Consider the following 12,326-nt stretch of genomic DNA (forward strand, 5'->3'; position numbering starts at 1 on the left):
TATGCTAACTTAATTCCACTTTAACAACAAGATTCTTGTCTTTTTAAGATGTTTCAAAACCTGAGAATTAAATTTCTGGAAATGTCAGACCACTGCACTTCATGTTGACTCACTTTTATGTGGGCTGGCTTTCCACGGAAATAGCAGGAGGATTTCTTTTTCTTTTTCTTTTGTTTCTCTTAGCAGAAATTGAAAGCTATGTGATTCTTTGCTAGCTACTCAGTGTTACTTTCTCAGTACAGTGGTACCTCAGTTCACAAACTTAATTCCATTGTCCTCTGGTAAAATTCCACCAGTCCATCCCTCAAATTAAACTTTGAGCTAAACTTTCAAGCTTTTAAAAAATATACACAGGACGCACTTAAACAAATGCACTCCATTTTGGGAAACAGCTCTTTTCTGGGCGAGGTAGATGGGCCACATTCCTGGGTTTCATGCTCAGTGGGAAAAGCTCACTGATGTAAGGGGATGCTTTTCTGCAGCTATCTGTGAAATAAAGTGATGATTGCTTCTATGTGAACCTGGGCATCATCCAGTTTCTCCAATTAGCTGTGGGAACAGTGCCTGCATTGTGTCTCAGGTTTACCTCGAGTTGTCCAAGGAAACTTTCCTTTCTGACCACTATGAAGTTTAGAAAGCAGGCTTCTTTGAACTTTCACTGGTCTCGAAGCACAGAGGCTGTAGGACTCCAAAGAAGTTAAGAGAAGATTAACTGGGGTGAGCAGTCATTGCCAGGGAGTGAAAAGGGAACTATGTCACAATTTTACAATATTTCCTTAGAAAACATCCGATAGATGATAGGGAACAGGGAGGTAGACCTGTTACAGGTGGGAAGGGCGTCTTAGGGCTGAGGGAGAAGGAAGGTTAAAGGGAAATGAAAAGGATTAAGATGCACCATGCATGTGTACCAGCTCCCCACCATGGATGTATTCTTTACGTGTCACAATCATTTAAATAAAACATTTAAAAAGAAAGTAATCAGAAATTTATGTATTACGAGGCTGCTGGATTATAAAGTTTTCTTATGTACTGAGAATGGAGGGTGGGAGTTATAACATTTCTTTTTTTTATTTGTATAACTTTTTCAGTATGACTTCTATTTTTGAAGACACATGACTAGAATTAGAGTTAAAATGAAAATAAGTCACAAAATAGTATTTCACTGACTGCTTCTATAACTCTAGAAACTCTAGACTCAGATTCTTCATATGCAGCTTTGAGAGCACAGTTTCACATATGTTTCTTGGGCATTCCGTAGGATCCACTATTTCTAACTTTTCCGGGTGTGGTTAGGGTTACTTTTCGAGCTACTTGCTTAGGGCTAAGCCTAATATCTATGATGGCAGTCTTAGAATTTCATGAAAGCCAAATGGAAGAGTCAAATAAAGCAAGACATGAGCCATACAAAGTATTAGTGCCATTACTGTAATGTCAATGTGTCTGTCCCTCTCACCCCAAATTCATGTGTTAAAATCTTTTAAACACTTGTAATTTACTTTTTTGTTTTGAGATAAAGACTCACTAAAATCCCTAAATTGCCTTGGCTGGCCTTGGATTTGTAAGCCTCCTGCCTCAGCCTCCAGAGTGCTGAGATTAAAGGTGCACACTACCATGGCAGACCCATGTGCAGAAATCTTAACCTTTCAGGTGTTGGTGTTAGAAAGTGTAGCCTTTGGGAGATGGGCCGATCATGAGTACAGAGCTCTTGTGAATGGGATTAGAGCCCTTAAAAAAGAAAAGCAAAGGAGCTGCCCCACCTCTTCCACCATGGAGGACACAAGAACAAGGAGACCCTGTGGCCAGGAAATAGGCTCTTGCCAGACACCAAATCTGCCATACAGACTTTCCAGCTTCCAGAGTAGTGAGAAATACATTTTTGTAGTTTATAAGCTTCTGAGCCTGTGATCCTTTGTTCTCGGGGGGGGGGGGGGTGAGGGTATGATCTCTTTTCATGAGGCCAGAAGCTCCTGTCCAGAGGCCTCTGTACCCTGATACTGAGGTCTGTTGAGTACATTGGTGCCTGCTATTCTCCCTGCTAGAAGCAGCTCCACCACCCTGGTGCCTGCGGAAGGGGGCAAGGTCTCTGTGAAACTCATATCAACACTCCCCCAGTGTGGCTTCACTTTGTGCTCTCGAAGCCCTGTAGCTTCTCTTTTCCTGAACCCATCTCTGCAGAAGGTGTGAGGGCCGTGAGTGTTCCCAAGGATGGGAGGACAGGGTGAGCAACAGGCATGCATCAGATCTCTCCTTCTGGTCTTCCTGGGCTTGTTATTGTGGAAGGGGCCTGACATCAAGTGATCATGATACTTTCCCTGTGCACAGAGCTGTTTGCAGACATATGCAGGCATGCCCAATGCTCTGGAGGTGTGCCTGATTCTCAGGGACAGTGCAGCCAAATCTACACAGCTAAGTGCCCTGTACTCCATTCCATGGTGGGCTAAATGTCACCTCAGGATTTTGCAAAGCTTTCCAATACACTGGTCAGAAGTTTTGGCCTCATATTCTGACAGAAATTTTGAAATTTTAAAGCTAACTAACAGCCTGTATCCACTCATCCTGCCGGCCAGGTAGCTGAACTGCTAAATCCAGTCAGGCTTGATTGGCTGCACCCAGATGCCTTCCATAGATAGCTTAACCCAGGGTCAATCTGATCAAGTGCGTGTGCAACGTCTGTGTTTTCCCACTTAAAAATATATTCTGTTTTTCATATTTCAAGGACTTTCTACCCAGCAACAGATGATGACCAATCCACCCAATGAAAGTGAACCACTCTCTCAAGCTTTTGTATTTCATGCTTGCAAACTTATATAAATCAAAAAGCTGACTTGGGGCTGGTGATTTGGAATTGGTTCCCACCAGCCTGCTTGTGTAATAAATGTGGGTCTCCCTATTCCTTAGTGCAGGCCATCGTCCTTTTGGTTCAGTATGGGTTCTGCAACAGTACAGGCAAGGACAATATCTATCATCCATCTTTCATCTATCTGTTTATTGTTTATAAATATAGATAAAGATAGGTAGTAGTGGTAAGAATTCTAGAGTCTATTTCAGCATCCTTTTCTTTTTTCTTGAGATATTGTCTTGCTATTTAGCCCAGGCTGGCCTCAAACTCAGTCTCCCCGCCTCAGCTTCCTGTGTGCCACCAGCCCCAGCTCAGTATCTCTTTTCTAAAAAGACTCACAAATCTGTGATTCAAGTCTAGATTTTTCTTTTGTACTCCTCATTCTCATTCTCTTTAAAATAGCGCTCCTCTCACCAATAGTTCTATCCAGGGACCCAGCTCCTGAATTAGAGCAATCCTGTCACCCCCCAGCAGTCCAGCCAGTGACTCTCAAGTTAAATAAATTTAACCTCTGGTGATTCTGAAGTTAGTGATGAGGGATAAAAGAGTGGATATGATGAGATATGTTTTGTTAGAAAAATGTACTAGAAAATGCAGTCTAATAATAGAAGCACATTACTAATGCCCTTTATCCCTACAGGAAGAGAAAATTTCTATTACATGTTTTATGTAATGAGTCAACAGAAATTATTTTTTCTATTATTTACTAATTCTCCAATAGACGAAACAAGGGGAATTTAAATTTGGCCACATGTAAGACATAGTTTTCCTTTTCTTCTTTTTTTTTCCAAGTAATCACAAATAGGATTTTATCACAATTAAAAATCTGGATTGTAAGGGGCTGGAGATTTAGCTCAGTGGCATAAGCACCTGCCTTGTAAGCAGGCAGTCATGAGTTCGATCCCTGATACCGATAAAAATGAAAAAGACAAAAAAAACCCCTGGATTTTAAACAGACTCTTGGTGCAGTGGTTCATATCCATCAACTCTTTTAGCTTTAGCTCCAGGCTCATCCTCAGTGGCTTTTCTAGAGCTATCACCTTCCCCATGAAGCTCCATGAGTTTTCCCAATTCGAACTTAGGCTTCTTGGGCGTTTTTACTCTCCTGATGAAGACATCATGAAGAGGATAAATAGACTGGTAAGCCTTTCCTATGTCTTTACCAACGCTGTCTGGAATCAATCTATTAACCACTTCCTTCAAGTCATTTGTTTGCCCTCTTGGGCCATGATTTCTATCATCTTCTTCGGAACTTGGCAGACTTGGTGCTGAGCATAGAGTCTTACATATCTGATCATTGTATTTTTTCATAAAGCCAACATAGAACAAATGCAGCAAACAACCACTGGTAGTCTTGATATCACCACGAGCTTTGATCACGGTCTGCCATTTTTTGACCAAGGAACACATTTTGTCATGAATGAGACCCATGCCACAGAAGTTGATCAGGCCATTTTTGCTCTGAATATCTTCAGTAATTAGCTTGAGTTTTCTAAAGGAAAGTTCATCATTCTGCAGATCAGCAAGGTTCACTTCAAACATGAGACCTTTGAGCCCATCAGATGCAATTTTAGGTCCTCGAGTTCTAGTGACTGGTGTTTTTTCAATATTTCTAATGTTGAACATAGCTGGTGCCTTCACATCATACCAGTCTTTAAAAAAAAAAATGGATCAACCACTTTTTTTTTCTTTTCCTTTTTGCTGCCTTTGTAAGGTGCTTGCTCTTAACTCCCACCATCAGAGAACCAAAAGGGCTAGAATGTATTTTTCTAAAAATAAATATAATTGGAGAGAATATATTTTGTGAATTTCATACAGATACTTATGCTTTCTCTTTTGACACAGAGTAAGATCACAATGTGTAACTGTTTTAAAAACTTGCACAAAATCCTCATTGCACAGGAAATATTACGAAGAATCAACAACTGTGATTGTCTTATTAAAAAGATTAGCACAGCAAAAGAAATCACAAACTAATTGAAGAGATAACCCGTAGAGGTAACTTATAGATAGAATATAAGAAGAACTAAAAAAACAAACAAACAAACCAAAACCAAATCAAAACAAAAATCAGACCCTCCTCAATTTAAACAACCAGTATAAAAATGGACATCAGAAATGAATAGACACTTCTCAGATGAAGAAATATAAACAGCAAATAAATATATGAGAAAATGTTCAACATTCCTGGTCATTTGACAGATGGAAATTAAAACAATGCTGAGATTCTACTTCACTCCAGAAATAATGGCTATTATCAAGAAATCAACCAATAATAAATGCTGCCTTCTTCATTGTTAGTGGGAATGTAGACTGGTGCAAACACTGTGGAAACCAGTGTAGAGATTCCTCAAAACACTAAGCCTAGATGTCCCGTTTGACCCAGCTAGTTCCCTTTTGGGTATCTTCCTGAAAGAATTAAAAGCATTATCCCACTGATATATACACCCATATTCATAATGGCATAAACTGGAGACATTTCTAGCTAAATGGATGGACCTTGAGACCACATTCTTAAGTGAAATAAGTTAGACACACATGGTTTCTCTGGTGTGAGAAATTGAAAGTGTAAATGAAGACCAAAAGATACTGTGAGATAGGAAGAGAACTGAAAGTGTACATAAGGACCAAAATGTATAATAGATATTATGAAATAGAAAGAAAATGTTCAAATTGGAAGGGGAAATAGGGAGGGGGAGGGAGAAAGGAAGAATGGGAAAAGAAAAAATGAGAAACTAGGAAACAAAACTTTTGCAAATAGGGAGGAAGAGGAGTGGAAGGGAGGGGAGGGGAACAGAAAAAAAAAGAATTAAAATACATCATGGAGAAGTACAAATTTCCTATGATGAATGTGATAATTATATATATCTAAAATGTATTAATAAACAATTAAAAATAAAGGCTGAATAGTAAAATAAAAATGGTGGCTGTTTTCTGCATTTCATATGCATACATTAGCTTTCTGCAGTGTGAAAACATTCGATCATGTTTGGGTGGGGGAAGCTCACCCGAGGAAAGGATTAAAGTTATAAAGCTTAAGGAAAGGAAGGCATTTTATTGAAAAGGTGTGCGTGAGGGGGAGGAGGAGACATAGCTATCCTGGTAAATCAGAGTAGGAGGCTCCCAAAAGAGGGAAAGATGGAGGACCCCTGGGAACATTGTTTTCACTTCCCCCCGCCCCCGAGTTTGTCATAACCTGATTGACTAGTTTAGGTTCCAAGACTGTTAATCTGGGTTTCATTGAATATGGGTAAGTCTTATCTCTGAAATTTGTGGAGGCCTTATATGCAAGGCTGAATTAATAAGTAAAGGGATGCATGTATCTTTTAGTGCAGAGCCATGTGAGAGAATCTGCGTGTGTCTGTTTCTGTGGGTGTGGGTGTATATGTGAGTATCCTGTTATGTAGCCCTTCCCCTTTGTCTCCTCTGTACAGTTATTCAGTGTGGGAAGTGGGGACTAACTTTAGCTGAGCTGCTTGGCAGAGCCATGCTGCTTCTCAGTTTTCTTGCTTTTCCACTGAATTGTTCCCTCTAGGGAGGGTTTAACTCTATTTAGCCAGGATTTGCCAGAAACCTTATTGAGGTCTTCATCCTATTATTTTCCTGCCTATTTATTGACCCTCCTTTCCTACAATATCCGAGAGAATCAGTTTACAAAGAGTGCAGGTTTATTTTGGCTCACAGTTTTGGAAGTTTCAGTCTATAGTTGCTTGGCCTTGTTGCTCTTGGCCTGCCGTGAGGCAGCACATGGTGGCAGGAGTGCATGATGGAAGACAACTGTGCACTTGATAGCCAGGGGTGATTGGAGAGAAAATACCAAGGCCCCACAATCCCCTTGGAGACAACGTCCCAGTGACCTGACTTCCTCCCAATAGCCCTGCCTCTCATAGTCTTAATTACCTATGAGCAGTGCCACTCTCTGGAGTCTAATCCTTGGGGATCCACACTGTAGCAGCTCAGAGCATTTCATAATACTTAAAAGGAAAAGCAGGACCTGGTACCAGGGTCATGAGTGCCCCTGAGGAGGGCAGAGGAGATGGAAGATGCATCTATTTGCTGACCATTGTCTAGGCCAGCTGAAGGTCAGTCTCCAAGACACACACATGCTGGGATGTCAGTGAGGAGGAAAGCCTCTATGAAGTAGATGGATGCCACATTGTCTATGATTGGATGATAGATCCAATCCTGTCTGAAGATTTGACTGAGTGTGGCATCCAGTGGTGGATGAATCACAAAGAAAGCTTTTCTTCATTAGAACCAGTGAATTAGCTGTAGTTCAACACTACCCACCACCTGCAGGCCTTGTGCAGTAACTGGAGGAACTCTCCTGGGATGATCTGACAAATAAATCCATGAGGTTTCAGGCGAACCACTTAGAGACAGGCAGAAAGTATCTCAGGCACTTGGACATGTTCAGAAGCTCTTTCTGTGAGCTCTCATAGTAACAGAGCTTAAAGTCTTAAACTCTAGCTAATCTTTTGTAATTCATGCTACAGTTGAACAAAGCGATACAACTTTTTGAAAGCAAATTTTTTTGAGAACTAAAAATGGCAGTGATGTTAGTTTATATTAGTTGTATCACAAAAAGCTAACAAAGCAGGGTTTAACCTTGAGCTATAGCTTACGAATGATTTCTCTCCTCTGAAACTCATGGTGATGCTTAATCCCCACTGGGAAACGTAATCCAACTATGGGGTTAGAGTGGGGTCTGTGGAAGGCAATTAGGATTGGAGGGGGTTATGAGGGTGGAGTTTATATGACTGATAACTGGTGCCTTTGTAAGAAGAGGGAAAGAGAGACCAGGAGAGACACAGGGCTCACTCCCTACCACTTGCTGCCTCATGCCTTTACCGCTGCAGGACTCTGCTAGCCGGAGAGCTGGGTGTTACCATGCGTAGTCCTTTGAGTTTGGACCAGAACTGATGGCCAAAATAACCCTCTTTCCTCTGTAAATTGCCCAGTCTGTAATATTATTACAGACAGCTGAGTTAGGTAGAAATACTATAGACAGTCATATAGGCCTGGACTCTCGGAGTCAGAACAGATATGAAAATGCTGGAGGTACATCTATTGGGAGGCCAGTCCTCAAGATAAAGATAGAATGACCAAGCCAGAGTGAAGTGGTAATATCTGCTCTAATGAGGTCTCGCTAGACATCAGGTACCCTGGTGGGTGACCAAGACCCTTGGACTCCTCCCTTCCTGAAAAGCGGTTTGTTCTTTCCATGTGCACTTGCTACATTACTTGCTTCCCAGACTTGCTCTTACCCAGGTGGCTGTACTTGTAATCCTATTGGTTGATCATAACTGTAACCCATGTTGTATTATGTGGTTGTGTTCTACAAAACTTCCTGTTAGAAGCAGGGTCCTCGACAATCCACATGGGGCCCCTCCTGTCTCTCAGGACTTGTATCTTTTCCCCTCAATAAATATTTCCTACTCCTAACCTCCATACTTCCTAGAATTTATTTTTCCATTTTAAAGAGCATGAACTCAGTGTATTGGACATCTAGCAAGTTGGGAGTTACATTATTTCCTTTATATTACATTTGGAGGTCCTGACGTCCTATAAGAATACCATGTGATTAGCAGGAAGGGACTAAGACAGTTCCAGTGAGACTTAGCACAAGGTTTAAATGGGTTTGCATGGGGTGTGGACCTGCCCAGTAGCTATGTGAGTTAAATATTCTGAATTTCCTCACCTGAAAAATGGAACAGACAATGCTTACCTGAACTGTGGAAGCTGGGCTTCATATAATGCTCATACAGTTCTTAGGACATATTCTGCTGTTTCTTGTGCACAGAGATGCTGTTGCTAATCTCTTTATCCAAGGAAATGGCAAGAACCATCCTGAATGGTGTCTGGAGCAGCTGGTCCTGGTGGAGGGCACAGGGGAGCTGTCGTCCAAGTGCTCACACATCATTTTAACTTTCCTACTACTTTTTAGGCCTTATTGGTCTCTGATATGTAACAGGTTCTTTTTGTTGTTCTGTTTTCGTCTTTTTAAGGTAGGATTTTGCTATGTAGCCCAGACTGGCCCTGATCTCATGGTGATCTTCTTGTCTAGGTTCCTAAGTGCTGGGATTACAGGCACATGTCTCAGTGTCTGACATAGAATATTGTTTTCTCTCCTGCCTTTTTAAAACTTAAAAAGCAAGGAATGCATTATGTGCAACAATTGGCTGGAGGGAGATTTTCCTAAAGCAGTTAATTAGAAGTGTCAAACTCACTATAAATTAGCACTAATTTTGGATGCATGTCATGGAGGAGTACTTATATTTTTTCCCCTCACAATTTTTTTCTTGAAACTATATTAACAATTTGCCATAAGAATATTTTGGATTTAGACAGGCTATTTGCTGTTTTTTTTTCCCTAGAGGTGAATGGTTTTGTTGAATAAAATTCACTAATTTCATGTCAAATTTATAACAGGAGATGTTGAATGTGATTTTTTTCCTTTGTAGTCAAAATTGGAACCTTATGGACATTAAATCTAGAAACACATGCCAATGTAATTTATATGTAGAAAATCTCTTTTCATATTATTAACAAATCCCCACTGTGTTCCAATCTTTGTTCTCTGGGGATGGAGTTTTGTAACTTACTTCCTGTCATTCAAATACCTCAGAGCCCAAAGTGCCCAAAGACTTTTTAACCAAAAAATTGTCAGAAAATACAACTTAAAAAAAAGAAAACAAGTTGTGATGGTAAGAAAAATGTTACATATTTCTCTTTAAAGAGGGAGAGGACCATAGGAAGGAAAGGAAAGAATCTTAGGTTTTACAATCTGGTTTCTCTGTGCCTGAAAAAGGCAGCTCGGATTAATTACTAGTGCCTTAAATAGGAAGCAGGGAAAGCAGCCTCTACAGAGAGAGGTGCTGCACCCACTGTGAACATTTGGTACTCATCTCTGGGCTCCAGGCCGACAGAGAAATGAAGACGGAACTGAAAACAACCAGGCCAAAGCTGTTTCTAAAGATGAAAACTGAAAATAGAATCCACCGTGCTCACACTGTTCTTCTCTAGACTCATCTACATCCTTGGAACAGCCCTAGGGAAAGCTAGGGAGAGAGAGAAAGAGGGAGAAAGAGGGAGGGAAGGAGAGAGAGAGAGAGAGAGAGAGAGAGAGAGAGAGAGAGAGAGAGAGAGACATGTTGGGAGCCATTGAAACTGGAAATTGAACATACGTGCAGGGCTACTGCATGGCCAGGGCAAGATAAGATCACAGCTGAGGACACCTGGCTCCAACTCCAGTTAACTAAATAAAGACTGTAGCTGCAGGCATTTCACTCCTGTACTGAAATGCAACATGGAGATCTTCTCATAAGATAGTTCTCCTAATTTAGACATAATTTGTTACTTAGAAAAATCCTCGGACCACTCCCAAGGTCTGTTCAATTTCTTGCATTTCCCACTCTAACCCTCTAAATAAAAAAAGGCTATCCAGAGCCATCCTCTGGAGGTCTTAACCCTCAGAATTCTGCAGAGGATTTTGATCCCTTCTTGAGCCCTCAAATAATGCCACTTGTTTATTTTAAGCCCTCACCATATACTCATTTGGGAGATGATCTAGGCCAGGCCCCCGAATAGAGAGAGTGAGATAGAGAGAGAGAGAGAGAGAGAGAGAGAGAGAGAGAGAGCGCTATTTTTTCCTCAGGATAGAAAGAACATATTTTACCAGCTTAGTTTACAAAAGGAATGAGGTCCTCTGGTAGTGCCTTCCTCACCTATGTAAGACTTGGGATTATAAATGTGGCTGTCTTCTGTGGAGCATTCTCTTGTGTTACACTGCAGAGGTGTGCAGTCCAAATGGCAGAGGTATTTTCCCTTTTTTCAATTTCTGTAGTGCTAGGGTCTTCATGGAGTGCAGATATTACCAGTGAAGTTCAGACTCCATGAAGACTGTCTTTTGTTAGGATGGATGTGCTATGTCTGGCCCTTCTTTTGGGGTAATTCTGGAGTTTAGCACAGAAGACATAACAGAAGAGAGGCTCACAGTTTGGAGCAAGTGTGAAGAGGGTGTTGCCCTGGTTTAGAGTGCTGTTTCCTGTCCTGGGTGTTTTATGTGCTTGAGAGGCAGTGTCCACACAGGCAGGGCGACCCGCATGGGTCAGGACATGGTGCATCCCCTTCGGAGGAGCCTGGCAGGGCTCCATTTTGCTGGGAACTGCCATGAAGAACCGACCCTCTTTCCACATTAGTCACAAAATCCATTTCTGAAAAAGGCGATGCTTACATCAAAGGGGAAGCAGATGGTCTGCGAACTCCTGTGGTTTCCTGTATTGATTCCCTAATAACCAGGGAGCTGATAGCCCAGACCAATCCTGAGTACTGTAAGTGGGCTTCATACTCCTGCTGCTGCTTTTCCCTTCTTCTCAGAACTTAAATAAAGATAATCTCTGGATCTTAAGCTTGAATCTCTTGCTTAGACCAGGTCAACCAGGGCAGGTAAAAGATTGTTTAGATTTTGGGCTTTCTATGCAAGATGCCTCAAAAGCCTTGAGCTGTGTATTCAGCTTAGCTAATTACAGTGAAAACAAATGCAAAACAAAATTTGAGATTGGAAGACATGAGTCCTGGAAGTTATCCCTATACTCACTGAATGGTCTTGTGCCTATATTTCACCCGAATCTCAGTTTTATCATTGTAAAGCAGGAATGTTAATAATAGTAATAGCTACGTGCAGTCACTGTGGGGGTCCAGGGTGGCAGTGTTGTGCAGCGCCAGTTTTCAACTGTCTTTGACTTTTGGATTTTGAGTTTTTGTCTTGGGCTTGGCAAGAAACTACACACTACTGTTTTAAGTAGGGCAAACATCACTGATGCTTTGTAAAGTGTAAAGACATGGAAATTTTCTAAGAGTGGAATAAGTGTGAGGGAAGAGTGTGCAGAACTTCCAGAAAAGGGTCAGGAAGATAATATTGAACAAGAAAATTAATTTTCATTCTCTCAATAATCCCTTGGTAAAAGTGAATATGTAATAGTGATTAAGGTAAATTTCCAGGGCTATGTTGAATAAGAGTGGAGACGGGATATCCTTGTCTTATTCCTGATTTTAGAGTGAAAGCTTTCAGTTTTTGTCCATTTAATATGATGTTGTAATGGGTTTTATCAGACTGAGATAATCTATTCCAATTTTTTGGAGGGCTTTTTATCATGAATGGGTGTTGGACATTGTCAAAAGCTTTTTCTGCATCTATTGAGATGACCATATGATTTTTGTCCCTGGCTGTGTTAGTATGATGTATTACATTTATGGACTTATGTATGTTGAAGCATTCCTGCATCTCCGAGGTGAATTCCACTTGATCATGGTGTGCAATCTTCTTGACAGTTTGCTGTAGTCTGTTTGACACTATCTTATTAAGGATTTTTGCATCAATGTTCATTAGGAAGATTGGCCTGTAGCTCTCTTTTACGGTTAGGTCCTTCTCTGGTTTTGGTATCAGGGTAATGCTTGCTTCCAGGAATGAATTTGGGAGTACTGC

The 12,326-nt window shown here is 41.0% G+C and overlaps 1 pseudogene; it reads right to left on the reverse strand.

Annotated features, from left to right (window-relative positions):
- Positions 1–3,787: 3,787 nt before the first annotated feature.
- The window catches only part of LOC100725496 (small ribosomal subunit protein eS1-like), a 69,710-nt pseudogene continuing 61,171 nt past the window's right edge, over positions 3,788–12,326 (reverse strand).

This window comes from Cavia porcellus, unplaced genomic scaffold (assembly GCF_034190915.1).
Source record: "Cavia porcellus strain 051 isolate PalLab524CR breed Dunkin Hartley unplaced genomic scaffold, mCavPor4.1 scaffold_2, whole genome shotgun sequence".
Taxonomy (NCBI): Eukaryota; Metazoa; Chordata; class Mammalia; order Rodentia; family Caviidae; genus Cavia; species Cavia porcellus.